Here is a 22553-nt window from a genome sequence, read left to right as displayed (position 1 = left end):
TTAGCAGTTTAAAACCTTGCATACAGTTCAATTACATCTTTCTGCTTGCCTTACTGAATGTGATTTTTTTTCTAAGCAGACTTAATTTCCCTAATATCCTGTTCCATCTCCATCTAACCATCTGTATCCTAACCTGAGATTTTTACCTTCTGAATATGAAGAATGGAGACATCAAAGTGGTCTAATGAGATCTGTCAAACACTTCAATACTGCTTTTGAGAATATCTGTGAAAATGTCTCAGTGCATAAGGTTAATAATCAAATTTCAGATTCTGATAAGAGATGACATGTATATCAGGGCTTCTATTCACATTCTTATAATTCACACCAAGGTTCTTGTCTTGCTGTCCCAATACGGACATCTGTGAAAACACCAGATACTGTACTTATGATGCACATTTTACTAATAAAGGTTTTTCCCTGTGCTCCTCTTTAAATCCTCTTTCGTTAATGATATTGACCATTGTTAAAAGATAACTTAAAATAATTTAAACGAACTTTTTAGTACAAGAAAAGATATGGATGGTAACTTTCAGGTTGGTATCTATACATATGCAGACATATGCAAAAAATGGAGACACCTTTTGGTATTTTTAAAGTTGAACCATCTGTTCTATGTTTGAAGATAAAAAAACCCTTATTTTAATTTTCCTGATCATTCTTGATGATAAAGTATATAATCCATATTCCTTTAATGCAATGGGGTGAAAATTGGTATTTAAGCAATAGAAAATGACTGTTAAATAATCATAGAATCATCTTGAAAATACAATATCATTCTTTGGATAATTTAATTCAAATCAGAGCCAAATGTAGTTTCTAAAATCACACTCATAAACATTTTTAGAACCAGCATACTCTGTCCATGTCTTCAGGAATGTGTACAAATACTGTTTAGAAACATTTAATATCTTTAAAATTCTGAAGTAATAAATTCCAAGCAGGTATGCAAGAAGTTCTGTCTCCTACAATAACATAATTACACACTTTAGCTTTAAACTGGAGGACTGAGGGTGGCAATCTGATTGAAGCATGCTTATTTCTGGTGATGAAGCAATGTCCCAAAGAATGTAACTTGACTTGTAAATATCCTCTGGAACAGAAAAGGCAAGGAATTAAAAGTAAAACTGTGGGTTTCCTTTAAAAATAGTTGGAGCTATTATACAATCATCAAGAGATGGCAAAGCTCGAACCGTTTTTATTCTACATGAACCTTTCAGTGTATTCTTAGTGCAAATTTCAGCTTCTGAGCATAACATTGAGATGTTTTAGGCTAGAAAATGCATGTAATTAAGAAATGGCTAGCAACATAAACAACATGTGCACAGGAATGGGAGCATTCTTATTTCATTGTTCAAAGGCAGCTTGCTCTACCACACAGCTGGATGTCCTCTACTATGGGGCACATCATTGAGCCATTGATGGAGGGAGGCCAAGAAGGATTCAAGGCTGTGAAAAGGAGAAGTGGCTTGGAAACAGAAATGATAATCCTTGTGTTTTTCAAAAACTGTCCAGCAACTTCGTTCTCCTGTGATCTCCCACTCAGTGGCTGATGACATGCTTTTAAATCCCGAGTGCTGCAGTTTCTCCTGACTGCACACATGCACACATTGTCACAGGTCCCTCCTTCAGAAAAAGAAGTGTTATCCCATTGTCCATTTTACAACAGGAAATGTTGAAGTCAAGATGCTCAGTGGACCAAGGTGACATTTATGGGTCAAGATGCACATTCAAATGCAAGCTGATTTTCACAGCAGGGATGTGAGACACAATGACACCTATAAGCAAACCCCTAAGCACTGGTTCTGAACAAGGGGGGCTTTTTGGGGCTTGGTTTTGTGTATGTTTGTTTTTTTTTTTTCCACTGGATACAGCATATCTGTTGGTTTCTCTCAGGAGAAAATACTTCACTTTGGGGGGATTTCAGCAAGAGGAAAAAAGAAAAGAAGGTTTTGAACTTTTATCATCCACTTGAAAAAAAGTCCTCAAACTTTACTTGTATTATTTGCACTGTTAAGACAAGCTGCACGGAAGTGTCGGACACTTTGTGACCCAGCTTGTGAGATCTCTGCCATTTGGCTGTTAAATCTGTGTCTTGCTTCTTGGTCCTTTCCACAGGATGAATTTATCTGATCACTTCATGTTCGTGTAACAGATAGACTACTGATGACACTCTTGGTGAAAGTCTTGATCCTTACCTAATACAGTTTTTCTGAAATCAGGGGATCGGGTCTTGAAGAAATACTTTCATCTTTTTTTATCCAAAATAATTCTATGGGAATTTTAGAAAAGGAAAATAAGGGACTAAAAAGATCAAAATCTTCATAGTGAAGGAGAAAAAGGTCTCTACCTTCACTTTTTGATAAATTGTTTTGACTGGGTGTTTTTTTTTTTTTATTAAAAAAAGTGTAAGCATTAAACAAACACTGATTTATAAACATATAAAATTAGTTATTAGCAGATGAACTGGTTGATTTTATTGTAATGGAAAAGTGATTTAGAAAATTCTTCTATCTTTATCCTATCAAGAACATAACTTGTATTTAACTCATCTCACATTAGGATTAGTCTCCCTGGAAGTGATTTTGGAATTGAGGGCTTTAGTGTGCTTGCCAACTGAGGAACCTACATGTTACTTTCCAGAAATCCTGTAGGAAATGAGGACCTTCATTTTCTCACTGGTTTTCTATGAAGCCTAGGCACTTCCAACAAGTCTTAGATGCTTTTGACTTTTCTAAAATGCATACTTTTTAATGTTTAATATCTGGCAAAAATTCAAGCTATACTAATAAATAAAAAATCTGCATGAATTTTACTTTTACGTTAAATTATTGTCTTACTTTTCTCCTCCACATATTATTTTTTAAAAAAACACATACATTTGGTTATGAGGACGATGATTCCACTTCAATTTTTTTTGCTGATACAGTGGTGGAAGTCTGAGTAGCTTATTTTCTAGCTAATATTTTATAGCTTTTGATAATCTTATGAGGTTTTCTATTATCTTTTCTTATTTGACTCTGTAAAGTTACAATTTGTCTTTGAAAATTATTGAAATGATGCAAATAATTATTCTGTGAGCACTACACATTTTGTTATTACTACTGAAATCATGTTTGGTTTTTAGTCCACTAATCAAGGAGAATGGTGGGAAATCTAATTTTTGCAAGTATCGAAATGTGGAACATAGTATCATACTTCTTAAAAACATGAACGTAATGTTCAGGAAAATCCATGCAGTAAAGAAAAAAATTACAAACCCAATTTAAAAAGTCACAGAAAATATAATTTATAACTTTGTTGCCAGGATATTAGTCAATATTAGTTCCACTTGCTGTATTAGAGTATTTTTCCTCCTGACATAGAGATGTTAATTAATATGAAACTCAAATGAGGATCTCATTCTAAGTAGTTGATATCATTATTTTTCCTACAGAAAGCTTACAGAATGTCATGCCTCTTTTAAAAATTATTGTATGAGGAAATAAGGGATAATTATGTTGGCAGCATACTTTTCTTTTAGGTCAAGCAAGATGTCATGTGGGAGGTATTGCCAAACAAATTCCATGACGAATTAGATTATATAGTATGTATGAAATCTAAAGAATCTTCCACATTATAAGAAGTCTAAACATCTCTGCTTCAATTATACATAAAATGCAAAGAGGGGGAAAAAAAATTTCTTTCTATACACACATTTCAGTACAAATCCAGTGTGGCACTGGCCAAGTTCACAGACTACATGAGAACATTTTTAGCAGAACAATGTTGGTCATTTGGAGTGGGTTGCCAACGTTTCTGCATAATGCTTACTGGTATTTGAGTTATTTCACCACTTGGCATCAACTAAGTTCAAAAGTCTGTTTGTAACAGTAGACTTTATTGTACTGAGGCAAATAAAGTAGACTTCATCGTAGTGAGGCAAAACAGGAAAACTAGTTTTCCCTCACACAGCAAAGGGCAGAGTGACTCAGAAGAATATGCAAAGTGATTCTACTTGGTTGATTTTCATTTGTCTCTGAAACAAAAACTTCCAGTCACTAAAATGTCATGACAAGTCAGACAAATGGTATCAAATCTCTTGAGACTGTATTTTAAAAATTAAACCTCATCTGAGAAAGGCACACCAACAGATGAGGAAATGTTTATAGAATTTGGATTGTGCTTTGTATGACATACTCAACTTATTAAAAAAAAAAGAGAAACCAAAACATTCTGGAGAAAACAATTGAATTTATTAAAAAAAAATATTAAATTAATGTAGGTGATACAGAAAAATGATTACTTGTTCTGAGATTTATTTACTTATTTACTTATAGAAAACTTCTTAGCAACTTATTTACGTACTTATAGAAAGTTATAGTATTTCTTATAGTATTTTTTAATATTATCTAATCCTGCTTGCCCAGACTGTTCGTGGAATTCTACCAAGGACTACTGTGTTCATAAAACAAAGCAGTTCACTGTGAAAATCTACCAAGAACTATAATGTTCAGCAAAATATTTTGGTTTTGTCCTTGGGGAACAGGTGTGCTCTAACTAGTTGGAATCTTGGTAATGAATAAAGATAGCCATATACGGATGGTAGAAGTTCTATTGGTTCTCTTAGATAAGATAGAATGAGTAAACCGGCTGAAAAACACTCTTGTTATTCAAGAAATTGGCCAAGAAAATCTGCGCATGCTCCAGGGAAAAAGCAAGGTGAGAAAGACTATGAGCCCTCTTCCTAAAGACCCCTAACAACACCCACCAGGAGGCAATGGGCAGGTGCAAAGAGAACATAAACTGTTGACATCAGCCTTTTGAACTAACCCAGCCTTACTCATGCCTATGTATGTTTGTGTTATGTAATCCAATGAATATGGATATTCACACTCTATCAATAGTTTTTCGTAAAATGTGCAGTGGGTGTGCAAGCTTTGTGGAGAAATCCCCTTGCACCCCGGTGCCGGAGTAAACATACCTGCTTTATAACTCTATTCGAGTTGTAGAGGCTTTTTTCCGCAAATCAGTGGTATGGTCATAAAATGCTGAAAGCTACGTTCTCATAGACAACATTTAATCTTGCTTCTCATACACTGGTATTGGGTTGGTCAACTTCCATACATTTTGTGAACACCGACTTTCGTTTTGTTCTTTTTTTTTTTTTTTTTTAATTATAAAATATTAATCTTTTTCATAGGGATCAAAAAATTTTCCAACTTCAGTGTAATGAACATATTGTATAATACAATTTCCAGAAAAAAACTATGGATCTTCCTCCAAATCTGCAAAGCATCCAGAAGAGTAAAGAAAATGGAGGATAAGATCTCCCCTTGCACTACATTAGTATCTGCAAGTGTACATGATGCAGAGAGAAATACGGTTGCCCCAATGCCTACCAGGTCACATGGAACATAATTCATATATTAAAAAATCTGTAATTAATTTTTTTATACCATCATTCAAACTCCTGGTAAACAGTGCCAAGGTAGGGGTCAGAGTCTAATCACACATGCACTCTTCTCAGCCACGCCAACTGAGTTAGTCTTTGTTTATGTGCTGGAGACCCACACTGGACGAAAAGAAATGTAGTAAAGGAGGAGTTTATTTGTTGTAACATAAGACCTTTCAGTACAATTGTAACACAGATTCAAGCAGACAAACAAACTTAGAGGTCTGCTGTACAGTAAGGCTTTTTGGGTTTTACAAACTAATGTCAACTGATAAACTTGAAGTACAACAGCTATCTGTAGCCTGCAAACACGCTACACTTATGGCCTGTCTCTGACCTCTTCCATTAGGTACTTCTCAATCTTGAAGTCCTATAGGAAAGTGAACAGTTTTGTTTGGTATACTTTCTGACAAAGTACATGATTTTCCAAACCTACTGTTATTTGTCATATGTCGTATTGTTTGTATCTGGTCCGGCGGGATACTCTTTAAAGGAACCATATCTGTGAAGCATAATAACTGAAACAGTTTTTTGTTTTAATAAATACACATATATGTTATTTATTTCAGTATTCTGAAAGCTACAAAGAATAGCTCTTGGTAGCACCTTTACTTGTGAGAGAGTGACAGGTTGGAGAGGGGTACAGGGATAGCCGAGTCTGCAAGGTTACACCATTACAGACTGCATTGGACTAGTTAATCTACCTGGTTTTGCTTTATTCAAGACAGATTTCTTTAAACAGGATCTGGACCAAATATTTAGACTCAGCAGATGATGCAGATACATGGCTTTTATTGTCTAGCTTCTAAGACAGATTCAAAATGATCAGTACTGAAAGAGTATGAGAAACTCCAGTGACAACCCTCTTGAGCAAAGCAAGGAGGAGGTAAGGAGAAATCTACTAACTGTCTGGGTGTGTTGGAAATCAAGACAGGCTGTGATGCCTGACTGGGGGTCTGACCAGCATGTTTGTCCTACAGATCAATATCCAGAGCTCCAGCAGGAGATCTGACAGAGAATGCAGCAGGATGGAAAGTTTCTGGGGGCAGGAGGCATGGGGCTGAATTCCCAAGAAGGGTAGCTGCAAGGCACGTGGGCTATCACCTCACCCACCGGCACAGGCCCACAGCGGGAGGTAGGTGGCCAGGGCAATCAGGTGGTGGCAGCAGGGCTGGTAAGCACTGGCCAGGATAGGGCAGTAAGCCGTGTTCAAGACTGGTGAGGGAAATCAAAGTGCCTGGGGACAGAATAAGGGGCAGGCAGGCCTGTGGCACCACTGGGGTAGGGACAAGGGCCCTTGCTGGGCTGAAATGGCATCCTGGACTCATGGGCAGGGTGGGGGATGCTGGGCAGGGACAGTAAGGCTTGTTAGTGCCCACAGGGCCCTGACAGAAATTTGGTTTTAAAAGTATAAAAAAGAGATTATGGTACCATTTGATACAACTTGTTACAGCAGTGACCCAGGAAGTAGGGGGTCTTAATTCAACACTTTCCCCATCCTAAAATTAGCAGAACAAGAACAAAAGCAATATGTCCTTCTCCCGGCAAGGTAAGGGCTATGGGTGTGATTCTGAGGCTCATTGTCAGTACGTGGGAATCAGCAGTTTTCCAGTCCCACATGTTCCCCAAAGCTGTTTTTCAAATTTTTTTTTCACAGTCAGAGAGTTTTAAAACCAGACTGAGAGGTGCTTAATAATTTCTGGTGTTCCCAGATGTATACAATAGACAAGGGGAGGAACTTGATTGTAAGTTTAAGCTCAACAGAAGGGCTGAGGCAGAAGCAAACACTCAATCAACCTCCAAACCTACAGGTAGAGAGGAATGAAATTAAGAGAAAATGACACCACCATTAGCACAAGAAGAATTTCAGAAGAGGCATAGGAAATAGCTGCAGTGACCAGCGAGTTCCCATTCCATGCCTCCCCCATGACAGCTCTCTCCCTCAAGTCCCTGTAGAGCAGTAATGTCCCAGAAGAAAGCAAATGGACATGCAGACAGCAAACTGCGTGCTGTCACACACTGCGTTAATCTCTTGTGGGCATTGCTAACAAACAAGGTGGTAAGTGGCATCTGCTTGCACCCAGTTTACTTCAGATGACCTGCTGTATTGCTGTTATCAGCAGATCACTGCATACAAATTGTGATGGACAAATTTATGTCAAATCATGATGTGAGTGACATGTCATTGCCCAACCCCATTAGCGCAACAAACTATTTATTTTCTAGGAATAGCATCTGGGCTACAATTAGAGAAAGATAAGCTATGCATTACTATTATTAGACTTAATGATTTGGAAACCGTAAACTACAAATCTAATGAGAGAACGGTTACACGTGTGTGCAAACACTCTTGCCGTGTAAGTGGTTTCTGAGACAGGTAGGAAAATGTGCTTGATTTGTAGACTTAGGAGGACTCACCAGGATGTCAGTTAGTTTCTATTTAACTTGCACATAGCCAGTATTGTCTTGTATTTAAAACAGTATCTTTTGGGCAGAAATATATACAAACTTAGGAACACTGGCTAATCGGCATTTCTATTTGTAAACAAATTATTCAGCAGGATAAATACATTTATCTACTAAAGAAAGCTTCTACTAATGTATCAGGTATATTTTATTTGTGGTTATTTTATTTTACACCTCACTGTGTACGTCTGGTTTAGGCTGCAAATTTCTAGAAGCAATTATCAAGCTCCCTTTTCTCACCCTTACCCCTCTTCTTCCCCCCCCACCCATACCCCCATTTCTGTTTTGTACAGTGCTGTGTGAACCGAAAATGCTTGGAAATATAAGAGCCATATAACCTTCTGATCTGGTTAGCAAGCACAGTAGCTGGTGAATGAAATGGTTTGTATAACACTACACCAGGCAAAGGCAGCATGTTACTTCAGAAAGGCTAAGGTGAGCACCCCAAATAACTGCACTGAAAATATGATTACCTACAGAAGTTACCACAATATTTTATTTATACCCTATTCTGATTATCACTTTAGTCTCTGCTTTATACACCACTAGTATGAAAAGAAATAAAATTAAACTTATATGTTGTATTTTCCCACCACTTTCCTTGTTACAACATTAGCAATTTGTATTGCCAGTCAGGGCCCTGTACTAACTGTATTAACTTTCATGCCACACACTTCAGACAAAAGTGTGTCTATTTCTTGGCACAATCTCCTGGCATTTTGCCTGTCAGATAAGGACCAGCAAGACAACAACTCTGGGATACATTTCTTTCTGAAAGGTCTACCTTCCAAGAATTGCTAAGAAAGGACACAGGAGAGCTCAGAAAGTTTTGCCTGCACACAAAAAGTATTTGAACTCTCACATCACTGTGGCTCCTTAATCTTAGGCTTATAGGGAATTTACAAAGGGCACATTCCCTTCTGGATATGCCTGTAATTCCCATTATCATCAATGGGGGTTATAAGCAAGTCGTAACAAAGAATAAACCCTTGCGGGTTAGCGTTGCCCCTGTTTAACAGTGTCTAAATCAATACAAATGATTTGACAGTTTTACTTTCAATATATTCTGACTCATTTGAAATTCAGTTTGCACTTAACTAATGAAAGAGTACATTTTAATCCTCCTAACGAAAGGATATAGAATAGCCATTGGAGCCTGAGCCAAAACCGACAAAGTCAATGGGAAACTTTCACTCAACTTTAAAGAACTTTGGATTGGTTCCTTAATGAATAACACACAGTTCAGTCTCACTAAAAAGAAAAAGATTGCACACCAAATGCAATGCTATTCTGATGCTTAACCTGGCAAAACACAGCTGCTGCAACTTTAAAATGAAATTATCCATATTCCCTGTTCCAGACTTTAGAAAACATAGCTAGCAATGTACAGTACACCAGAGTTTAAAAAAACAGTGCAACTGTGAGGGAGGGAAAAAATACTGAAGAAACTTAAAAATGTTACCATTCCTTTCTGATATTCTGTGCCCAACACATTTCTCACAAAACAATCCCTATTATATCGCTAAAAAAATATAGTATGCATCGGGCTGGAATAGAAAAAAAGACCACGGAGCAGACAAATACGTGTAAAGACATTTGTGTAGGGAACATGGAATTTTATTCCTGATACAAGTAATTTTCAAAACTGTCCTGGAAAAGATGCCACACTGAGGAAGGAGTCCATGCATGAGATTAGAAAGTTAGAACAGATTCACAATATAAAGGCGCTTCTGTCTCCAGAGGAAATCACTGTCTTTTTTGGATGTCAATAAATACAGCTATTACAGGCAGCACAAGGACTAAAATATTCTTAATAGGATTCTCCCTCAAGGAAACATGAATGCAGAGCTCCCAAACAATTTCCTATATGAGTTTAGTCACGGATGCAAAGATGATGTTACAATCTCAGTGTGATATGGGGCAGGGTTCCCTTCAACTTGCATATAGAGCTACACAAATTCTGTACAGATGTATTGCTAACTAGACACCTTGACATCATCTGGAATACATGTCGTATCTCTGGAGTTTCAGTGGTAATCATACTTCCGTTTAAGCACTTTCACTTTCTGTTGTTATTTGATGCTTCACACCAATTTTAAAAAGAAAATTATTGTAATGCTAATGTTCACAGGCTGAAAAAGGAAAGTTAATACTGTCCTTTAAAAAAGCAGTTAGCAATCCATGCCTTCAAAATGCAGCTCTCAATTCAGTTCAGTTTAAGTAACTGCTTCACTCCTTTAAAATTGTTTTATTCTGAACACTTCTTTTCATTGAGAACATTACCTACACATGTTAGATCACTGTCTATAAATTATGTACAACAGAAATAGTAGTGTATAATAGCTCTACTTAAATAAATATGTATTATTTATAGTGTCACAGGTGAAGTACTAAAAGAAATGAAAGTCTGCCAAGAATCTTGTTGCAAAAATAACTTGTCCTAAATGCTGAACATGTGTAGTGATGTTTTTTTTCCTCTACTATTTGGATATTTTTAGTAAAATTGCAATAAAGTATTACAGAATAAACACTGCATTATTAATGTACTTATTCATCCTAGGGCAGCTCTGGAATAAATCTATCATTTAAATTCTTTGCTCTTCTTACATTACATACAATGGAGCTAGTCCTGATCTCATTTATATTACCTTTTGAACTGGTGAAACTCCAAGAACATTATAGAACCCACTCCTGATCTACACAAGATGACACGACAGACAAATGAGGTGTAGCTTTTCTGTACTGGCCTTTCTGTTGTGTTTCTATTTCTAAATCAGTGCTGAAAGCTGAAGTAGCACACGCAGTATTTAATGCTCTAAAATGAACTCCAATCAATATCTTTGCCCTATATTTCTGCTGAAAACCGTACTAGCACTGTAACAAAGCAAGGCACTTTCTCTAGCATTCCTGGTATTTCACAGAAAGAAAATGTATCCTGATTAATGTATCTCTAATTACACAAATTCTTTATACTTTCAACACTTGTCATTGTCTGTGATAAGAACAACAGTATCAATCAATTCAAAATGGGACTAAAGTACATGGTTCTTAAATTACATTATAGATGTCTTTCATATTCAGAGGGGATTAATATATCAGTATCACTTTGTAGTCTGGAGCACTAATAATCTGGAACTATCAGGAAAGAAAACATGGCAACATATTGATTGCTTTTTTCAGTTGCTGCCACCATGCTGCAATTAAAAAATAAAACTTAGGAACATGCCCCTCAACCTTCATATAAGTATTTATGTATGCTCATTAAAGATGCTTGCTCATTAATTGAAAGTGTACAATGCTTCATTCATACAAATAGTCTAAATCTATAAATTCAGTCAATTTACTTGGAATTTGAACACTCATATATCAGCCTTTAGTAAGAAAGCTTTCAGTTTTCCACATATTTTCTGGCTAAAAACCCACGTAGTTCTTTTTGGGTTTTATTAATAAGACACATTTCTTGTTTTTAATGCCCTTAAACATTAAAAGGCTCAAAGTCTGTTATGGTGATCTGCAGGTACCTCTCCAAGTTTTTGGCACATCTCTTAGAGCAAGCAAAGCGATGGAAATCAACCCATGCAGAACTTGATGCGCACATCTGGAGGTTTCCAGATCTGCCATCTTCAGTGTTCAGCCAATCACTTACCCAGTATCTAAATTTAAAAATACGCTATTGGTTCAAGGTGCTTTATTCTGGAAGCCAAATGCACAGCAAGATATTTGGTAGTTTTCCAGTTCGATTTTCAGAGTCTGGCCTCGATAATTGAGCACAGCATTTTCTGAAGCACATTTGTAATTATACTGTTAGAAGACATCATAACAAATAATCTCAAGGCCTGTAATGCATTAGTCAGTTCTTCAAAGTCAGTTACATAGGTAAGAACATTAGGTTCTTTTGCAGTGTCCTCTGGCAAGTGTAGGAAAGAACATTTTGCTGCATTCATGTTACTGAAATGAGGGTTTTGACACATGCTTTCTGACTATTGCACCCAAAGCAGCATTTTAATATCACTCCAATTAAACAATGTTACGCACAATCTAGGAAGCCAATGAATGTAGAACACCCACTGTAACAACATATTTTAACCTTTAAACAGCATGAGGCCTGTGGGCTAGGAAAATAATTTTATTTGTACTATTTCTGCAAATTTTTCATGGGATTAAAATATTTTAAAGATTGGTCTAGATCCATACGGCATTTCTTTGAATGACACCAGCCCAGCAATCTTTATGATAGGAGACCACAAGTTGAAAATTTCAGTGGGAAAAAAAAAAGTAAATCTTGTCTCTCCATCTTGGAGAACACGGGTTACTCTTCAGGGTTTTTCCATTTTTAGTAGAGCTTTCACATAAATTGGTGAAACAACATGACCAAATTACATTGCAGATGACACAGATCAATTCATTACACTTTCAGACAGTTATTTCTCTAAACCAGAATTTTGTGCACATATATAAGCATGCAGTTAAACAAAGCAGCAGTGTGTGCTGCGTATACATGATCTTTGCTTGGATCTTCTACAGGTTGCCTGAAAGCCATGTGTTTAGCCAACTCAACCAGAGAGACTAGTCTATCGACCTTGAGGGATTTCATACTGCCTACCTCCTAGCCAGGTTCTAAATTTCTTATTCACTCATCCCACAACAACCAATGCCAGGCCCGTCATCTGATATGCACATGCATTCCTACGATTCCTCTTTGTAACACCAGGGTGTCTATTTGTCCCTCACTCCCTTGACATTTTTAGTTTTGTGAACCCAGTGTCCATTCCTCCTGAACCCAAGGATTCCCTCTAGCCAGGAAAGAGAGCGCCCTACGGTCTTCCTTTCCATGTTCCACCATGCTCCCATCCTCATCCAGCTTTTGATTTGATGGTGTCCCACTACCAATACCTTTTTTTTCTTTCATCATGACAAAAATCTGGAATATGGGCAAAACTGGTGGCTGCTATGCTGAAAAGCCTTGAAAGAGTGCTGCTGAGGGCTCTGATACACTCACACCCCACTTAAGCTTATAGCTCTATTATACAAGTAGCAGAGACCCACATCTGTGACCTATTTTCCTTCTTTTTCTAGTTTTATTTATTTAATGAACCAGTAGGGTTCCATTCACTGACACATAGAACATTTCCTAAAACCTGGAGCAGATCTGAATCAGAAATACCCTTATAAAATACACACAGGGGTGTATAGTTGACCTGAGTATAAATTCAGCCAAATACCAGAGAAAGACATAACCAAGAATCATCATACTGCTAGCGTCACAATAAAAAGAAAGCTGCATGAGTAAACACCTTTCTTTGTTTCATATTTCCTACAGTTGAATCTGTAACTTACATCAGACGATTTATCTACATTTGCTTTCTTGTTCACATGTGATTTCGAAGCCTATAAACATTCCAGCAAATTACTTTATTTAACCTGATGTGAATATTAAAAAATGATATTTGGAAATCTGCAACACCTTTTACAAGGAAGGACTCAATAAAATGGAGGAGTATTAAACAGTGTTAACTACATCATGTTCTGCTTTCATCCTGTTCCAAGGAGAATCTGATTTCCCTGTCTTCATGATTCTCTCTACTGTCTTCCAATCATTTTGAAAGGCAACAAGATTCCTGTTAACACAGTAGTGTTGTTTCCACAGAATCTTCTGTAAGATTGAGAAATTACCTCTTCTCTTTATTTGCCATTCTAATATTGTAGCACAATAGGTTGTAGGTACAATTTTTTTCCCAAATCTGTACTGAATAAATCCCATATGAATCTGCCAAGCCAGGTTAGATACTGGCTACACATTACTATGAACATTCTAAGAATTTGTTTTTGGCATGGGTACAGCATTTCAAGAAGAGTAAATATTTCACTACTCAGGCTATTTCCAATGTCAGTAATAGTTACAAATGTATACTTGGTTTGAGGAATCTTGTAGATTTCCTTAAATCCTTAAAAATCTGAATTCATATGACAGTTTTGCCTTACAATCCTTTCCTCCTACTCTACAGAAAAATCTAGACAAAATCTCCAACAGGTTAACTTTTTTTGGCACACCTGACTAACGATAAGGAGTTGAAAATGTAACAATGAAGACTCAAAAGATGAAAAATTCAACAAATCTCAATCAGTATGTAAATACATATGTACAGGATGTTAATAAGCAATCTTATTATTTCTTCTCCAAACCAGTGAAGCCTAACAACAGTAATTATTCTCTTGCCTGTACAGTCCTCTCTGCTACAAAATGTAGACTGACAGGGAACAACAGTATATTAGTTGTGGTAGTGGTCTTTCTTTTACTGTATCTGAGGAACACATACTAAATACTATTGCTCCATTCAGTTTGATAAGAAGAGGCGGGAGAAGAATTCTATTAAAAAAACCCAGAAATTGAAATGGCCTGATTGGAATCATTGTGCACAACCCTCTTTGCTGAAATAAAGCTGGTAATTGTTTGCTGCTCTATAGACTGTGCGGTCTTTCAGTTAAGAGCAAAAAATGGCCTTTCTGAAAGATTATCTGAATTAACGAAAATGTGGTTTGGAAATTGCGACATAATCACCCACTACCATACAAGACATGCATTAAAACTCTGAATCAGTGTTTGTTGAACTAAAAAGATGCTTGATCTACAAAAAAAAAAAAAAAGGAAAGCAAAAGTACACAACAGGACATTTGGTTTCTGCATCCATGGCTATAAAAAAAGCAAGGCTTAATGTATTATGAAACAACTGGGAAAGGACACAAAGTAGAAATAAAAATATTGAAAATTACATGCAGAAATCAACCAAACAAAAGGTTTTATGTAGTGGAAGTGCTTTGCGGTGCTTAAATTCTGATGCACACAGAGGTATCTCAAGAAAAAACTGAGAAGTCAAACATGGAACTAATTCACAAGTTTGTTAACAGTGGAAGGCTGACAGCTGACATAATTTATTAATGTAAAGAATAAATATATATTTTATAATGTTCCAAACAAAATATTAATAAAAGTTTTCTCAGCTATAAATAAAAATCACAGCAGCAATAGAAGAGACCTAGATGAGTTTAGTCTGCCTGACAGGTTTTGAAAATTTATTAGACAATTGGTGGTGCTTTACTCTTACCGTAAAAGCTTCTTTATAACTAATCAGAAATGATAATATGAATGAAAAGTTGAAGAATTAAGCTGTTAAATACCCTCTGAACAATCTTTTATCAGTTTGTTAAGCATAGAGTATACTGAAGTAGTTAATAGGGAGTTGAGAGAGCTTTACGGAAAAAAAAAAAAAAAAGATTTAATGCATGATAAAGCACTGCTGAAGTCCTTATTGCTGTTCTGAATGTGGATTGGCATGAAAAGAGAAGATTTCCTCCCCTGTTTTTAATATTTTATTAGTTTAAAAATCCCAAGCTTTCTTTGCTTTCAATAAGTATGGAAAAGCTTTATTAATATAGAACCCGCTGTAAGTTTCTGGCCTTTATAACAGTTCTCCCATGACAGCAATAGTGACATATCACCAACCAGTATTCTGCATCCTAATGGTGGTTTTCAAGTAAGCCTCATAGTTCAGACGGGGGCAGTAAAAGCTTACGCTATCCCTTTAAGGCTTTCTTGATGTCTTTTGGCATTCTTTTATAATTACTGCTTTTACTGTAAGCACTGTACTGAAGGCATTGTGCTGCAATTGAGTCCTGTGAAATGATTTGAGATCAGTGTAAATGCCACTTTTTAAACAACTAAACTGGAGAACATTTACTTTCTTTTTAGAATACAAACACAACTAGAGCAAATATGCAATTAACTATCAAAATAAAATGCTGGTCTGGGAGATTTGGACAATTTTCACACAATTGCATAGCCGTAACTCTGTCCCTCTCCATTTCCAAATTTCCTCTAAAGTCTGCATTGCCAACAACAGATTATGCTCACACATTTTTTGCAGTTGTAAAAGGTATGTATAATGGAGGAAAAATACTAAGTATGAGTTTTAAGAGCTGAAGATACAAGGTTTGTAAGAGATAAATATCTAAAATACGGGTGCTGTATGCATGAATGTAATGCCTTAACAGGTATGAAACACACAGAATAAGGATTTGCCGGTAAAATGGAAAGGACTGAGCAGATGTGCTTTGTACCAAATGATTTTCATATTTCAATGTGACAAAATAGATGAGCCACATAAAGCTTAATTTCAGTTGCAAATTGCAAGCTGGAATAAGTTCCAGAATAGTAAACAATTAGCTGCTTTATTTTCTTTTTAATAAGACTAAATTACCAGATAATATCTACTGGCATCAACTTGGCTAATAAAAATCTGTTTAATAGGATTTGCCATTTTTCCAGTTGCTATCATGATCAGCTTTGCATTTTGATTATCTTTAAACTTTGCCTCAATTTTCTCATAGAAAAGCTCTCAGTAGTAATTGCTTTAACATTTATTCCAGGTCAAGTGGTTAAGTATGAATAATGATGTGTCAAAAATGTACAGTAGTGCTGTCAATAGAGCAATTACCATTTAGCTAGAGATTATTATGGCACAAGAGCACATTAACTGGGCACAGTAAACAGAACAACAAAGAAAGAAGGGGCAAAGGGACCAAACTGTTTGCAAAACCTGCCGCCGTTATACAGTGTGTGTTACTGACAGATATTAGTTGTTACATAAGAGCAATTAACGCCACAATCAGCCTCACTCGGCAGCATTGGATTAGGATGTTTCCAATTAGAACAGGAAGTTAGAAGCACATTTTCTAGAACATTGTCTTTTGTTTTTTTAAAAAAATAATCTCACAATGGCTTTGTTTTCCCTTACACATTTTGCATTGCTGTTTGGAAAGTGATCACCAGCTATCATTATGCATAAAGCTTAATCCAATCACTAGGAAGAACACTAATAAAAATACAGCATCTGTCTCTGGTCATTGGTGGTGATGCAAAAGCTAAGATTTTTCTTTCCTTTTTTTTTTTTTTTTTTTTTTTTAATAGGGGGAAGGTTCTGATTTGATGTCAGTTTGCAATTTAATGCATTACTGACTAACCTGAAAAAAAAGTTTCACAACAAGTCACAGGTTGAGATTTGTTTTTCTACAGCCTCTAATAGCTAGCAATCATTTTGGTATTCATTTAATTACAGCAACATAAAATATAATTATAAAGTTCTGCCTACAAAAGGTATTTGTTCAGGTATATCTTTAAATAGTCCCCTCGCCCTGCTAAACACATGAAAATTACAGTCCAGCAGAGCAGTGAACTGGGACCTTTCAAGAACTGTCTCCTCCAAAATTAAAAACCACCTGTGTTATCCAGTCCACTCACACTGGTTCAACAACTAAGCAATCTCTAGAAACCCCCACGTTAAAAATGTATGTGCTGTACAGACTCCAACCTGAAGTATTAAAATGAATCTTGTAAAACATATAAAATCTTGTTTTCTGCATATCTTACTATTCTAATCTAATTAAAAGATGATCCAAATGAGTGAGTGTTGCTTCAGTTGCAACTGAGTGGTAATTAGAAAACTTCATGACGTTCTACTACAGTTGGGTCTAGACAGAAGTAGGAAAGTGCTCCTTCCCCTGAGAAATTTACATGTGTTTCACAATTAGATAGTGATAAACTTCAACGTGGAAGTGGCGGTAAAATTCCACTAGCTCATCTCTGAATATTCCATTATTTCCATAGCTGAACAGAAATTATGAACTCTGTTGGATTCTTAATAAAAAGAGCTGACAGTGGATGTCACTTCCAGATGCAGGCTTTATTGAATATGCAATGCCTGGGAAGTATGTTATGTCTTTGAGGTCCATGTTCTGGAAGTATGAATGTTCTCCCTATCTTCAATTAAAAATTATTTTAGTTAACCTCCACTGCCAAAAGAAAAAAACATGGAACAAAATATATAACTTCATCAAGAAGGAGTTCATGATAGGAGCTTAGTACTTTTTTGAGAGGTGGGAAGGACATTAAATCTTTATTTCTACATATGCTTTGCTGTGACATTTTCCAGTACATTAGTATAAAATATTTACAAATGAGACGATTCAATATTACCAAAAGAGAGTAATTTGTGGCCCTGAATTATACTTAATAATTTGAAAGTAAATTTTAGGTAAATTTTGAATTTACAAGCCATGTAGGTGCCATTCACCCAGTTCTTCAAGGAAAGCTCATAGTGATTTGAAAGCAAACTAATTTTAATTGCAAACGAACTGAAAACTTGAGTTTTCCCTGCTCCCATGGCTTTACAATCTCCTGTGATGCATTTTCTGAATGTGTCTCTCATAGAATCTGAAACTTTGCTTTGTCCCTCATGAACTGCCCATGCAATTACTGTGTTTATCTTCACATAGTGCCTGTAGTAAGCACCGTGATCTAATGACAATCATCTTCAAAAATCAAGCAGCCCCACACACTGTATTTTGAATCCTTATTATTACTGAAATCTTTTGGTTTCACTACTGAGCATCAACAGATTGCTAACACAACTTAAACAATGCAAATTGAGAAAATCAGATGTAAAATGTATAAAAGTTAAAATTAATATTTTATGTGCCTGTATACTGTAAATCAACCAGTGTCAATAAGCATCAGTCTGTATCGGATTGTTTCCACTTATATTATAGCCTTCTCTGATTAGAACTTTTCCTCTACTAAGAAAGACAGTCAAGCAGAATATTTTAACCTTCAGGATTGTTAAAGGATGGAATGCATTTGTCTACAGTCTTTATAAATAATTTGAAAGACCAGGTAGCTTCTAATAGCTAGAACATTAGAAAATGTGATCACTGATTCAGACTCAGTACTGAAGTGCTCATAAGCCCATGCAAAACATGAGAAGGCACAAGCTGCCATTTAAAGAGCAGCTGAAAACCATAATCCTGTCCTATATACCCTGTACCTCACCTCAGCACATGCATATAGGTTATATCAGTGATCGCAGAAATTTAATCTCTCTAATTTACCCAGGAATTTCTGTCAAGGCTTGCCTCACTAAAGGAAGCAAGACAGATTTCATTCTATTGATTGAAAATAAATTAAAATTCTTTTTAGTTTAATTATTATTATGATCTGCATGATTAAAAAACATTTACAAAATTTGTACTATGCCTTGTAGAACCTACTACGAAGAAAGCAAACAGGAACAGTACTGGCAGCTTTAAGGAGACCTGGGGAGTTCTGAGGGAAAATCTATAGAGATGGTCAAGGTAACCACAAGATGAAGAGGAAAACAATTCTTTAAAAACATAAAAATAGATAAAATAAGAGTTATAAACTGTAGTAATAATAGGAAATAATTAGGCAATAGCAGGAGAAAACACAATCTTAGAAATACACTTCCCTATTAATAAACCCATATAAGTCATTGGGAAAACTCATACACTTGAAGATGATTCTAAAAATGCTCATGTACTTGCCTATACCTTACATCCATCATTCAGTACCTTATTGTAGTCGTCTGATGTTTCATACAATGATAGGTTATAACCCAAGAGATAAAAAATCTCAAACTATTAGTTTATTGTCTTAATACACTGTCCCATTTAAATAGAAACACCAATCACATTAAAAGAGAAAAAAAACATGCAAGGCTGAACAGAGTAACAGAAGTAAAATATTATGCTACACAAGGTAGTTCATTGTCCCACTTTATGATTTGAAAAAAAATACGTTCTCTCTGTGTGGAGACAAATCCAACTTGTCAAAATGTCTTGTCTTCCATTCAAAATGGTGTTTTAAGCACATCAGGTATGTGCTTCAAATACTTAAAATTCCATACATTTACTTAGGATAGTTTAAGACATGTTCGGTGGTGGGAAAAAAAAAAAAAAAAAAAAAAAAGAAAGAAGAGACCACAAGTTAAAATAAAAGATGGAAAGTTCATTAAGTAGAATATATCTTAAGTTTGTGTAATATCAAGCAAAGCAGTCTTGTACAATAATTAATTTGCTTAGCTTTATTTTTTTTTAGGTAAAACCTCAAAATGGCCTGGATGATATCACAAACAATTATTAAAAAACTTGTATCAAAAAGAAAAGTGTTGGCTGAAAACAATATGTCTATTTATTTATTGTTTTTATTTTGAACAAGCTCATCTTTCTCTTTTCTGGAACAATATATTTATTTGCATATATGTACTTGAAAAGAGTTTTTTCTCCTAGGAATTTGATTTGCATCCTTGTGGAATAGGTTTCACTTGAAAGCAGTGAATAAACAGGATGTCATAAATTTTCAATTACGTGCATTGCATTGAACCTCTGATAGTTATTTCAATATTAACCCTTAACTTTCCCCCTCCAGGTCTCACAACCTAACTGAATAAGAAACTGTATTTATGTTAATCAAAATGAGCCAGGAGTAAGTATAAATTAAAGGAATGCTGATAGCAATTACAACTGGAAAAATGTACTGGGTTACATAAAAAATTCCACTAACCAATTTTATTTAAGAATAATTTGCTAGATTGTAACATATTTTTTCATACTTTTCTAAACGGATGATGTTGTATAGAAAAATCTGTGGTGGTACTTTACTATGAAATATTGCATCAGAAGTATCAAGTCTGAATGCTAAACTTTTATCATTAACAAAGCTTCTTACATCTCTCACTATTTTACTCTCAAACACATTGATAAAAAATATTAAAATTCCATAAATGAAAAAATTAAAAGCAAACTATTAAAACGTTGCAGAAAGGAAGTGATATAATGTTTCCAGATGTTGTTCTCTTATGTGTGCTAGGTATTTTGCAAATATAAAAGAAAAATTATGTCTTGTCCCATACAGAAATCAAAATTAATAATTCAGGTAACACGAAAACTGAAGCAGAAAGGACACATAAAATTATTTGGTAGATGTTCACGTAAATGTAGTGCTGACGGGGAAGGCTAAGGAAGCTATATAAAGTCTTCCCTTTTCCTTTCCCCCTCAAGACACAACTGAAGAATATAATACAACCTACAGTAGAAGAAGGTCTTGAAAGTGCTCAGAGGCCATGAGAATGAAAGATGAGAAACTCCATTGGCAATAATAATTCAGCCGTCTATGAATCTTTAACTCCCACGGCAATCTTGGATAGCCAGTTGGAGAATTAGGAAAATGAGGTAATTCCAGATGTTCTTGTAGCACACTAGAGACCAAGAAATGTGTGAAATGCTGACTTTGATATGGAACATCCACTCGAGATTTCTCTAGTATTTATTAAAGAAACCCACAAAAACATAATATCCCTAAATATCTATAGATGGAATATTAATAAAAACTTCTACCAGAAAACTCGGTTATTATCCTGAAACCTGAGGACTAAAAGGCACTGTAAAGTTATCCCATTTTATCCTATTAATGTACTTGCAGGTGCCATTCTTCCAGAAAGTCCTAATCCTTACCAAAAAAAAAAAAAAAACAAAAAAACTTGACTAAGCAATTCTATTAAGCCATTTGCTTTTTACATTTACATTAAGTCAATTTCAGAGATTTTAAATGTTGATTTTGATTGTTGTCCTAGGCCAAATCTAACAACATCTCATCATGTCTTAGGTCAATCATCACACTGAAGGAAAGATAAAGATGAATAAACATTTATACTACACCATGCAAAAGAGAATAGGATAATATTTGTCTCATGATCAAAAGTTAAAAATTCTGTACCAACATCCTTTATGTTTTCTTTTTCTCCTGGTTTAGGCAGTAGAATTGGGTTTGCTGTTCTCGTATTAAAAACAGTTTCTCATCACTTTCAGATTTCAATGTTTACAAACCAATAATGTCTACCCATAGGATGTCTCTAAATGTCTAGACTATTACACTTCTCCTGCTTCTATTGTCTCCTCACACTTTTGTATATCATAGGATCACAGCTGCATTTGAATGGGAAAGGACCTTGGTGGGTCTCCAGTCCAGCCTCCTGCTCAAAGCAGGCCCTGCACTTACTTCACATCAGGCTGCTCAGGGCTTTATCTAGTGGGCCAGAGCTCTCACAGGCCTTCTAGATCCAATATTTAGTTATTCTTGTAGAGGAAACTTGTATCGAGTCAAAGCTTGCCCTGCCTCAGTTTATGGCTGTTGTCTCATCATTCTGCCATGCACTGCCATGAAGAGCCTGGCTCAGTTTCGCACTAACCATCCTGTAGGTATGGACAGGCTGCTACTAGGTCCCCCAAAAGCCATCTCTTCTCCAAGCCTAAGAATAATAAATCTTTAAATCTGGTATTACCAGGGCTTTGTATACAGCCTGGTTTTCATATATTCTAAAGAATTGCTGTCAACATCACAAAATTAAGAAAAAAAAAAAAACAAAAAAACCTAGAAAATTTCTTTAAGCGGTCTGCAGAATTTAAAAAATAGCATATTAAAGTACTGCTGTGGTGAAAACTAAGAGTGCTACTTAAAAATCCTAAATTCTGTTTCTAAATCAGTAGTCATGCATAGTTCATGACTGCTTCCTAATTTTCTCACGTAGGTTACTGAATCACTCAAAAAATAATTTATATTCATAATCCAGACCTCGATGCATTTGAATCACCCTTCCTCTTGAAGAGCAGTGGAAGAATAATTTCAAGCCATTCATGTGATTCCTATGATACTTCCCTGAAAGCACACCAGTTCTGGCAATATTTTCAGGATTCAACCGGATACAATAATCCCACACAAAGTCCCCTCAACCACAGGAATTTTTAA

Source organism: Athene noctua, chromosome 4 (genome assembly GCF_965140245.1).
Source record: "Athene noctua chromosome 4, bAthNoc1.hap1.1, whole genome shotgun sequence".
NCBI lineage: Eukaryota > Metazoa > Chordata > Aves > Strigiformes > Strigidae > Athene > Athene noctua.
Note: the sequence above shows the minus strand (reverse complement) of the source record.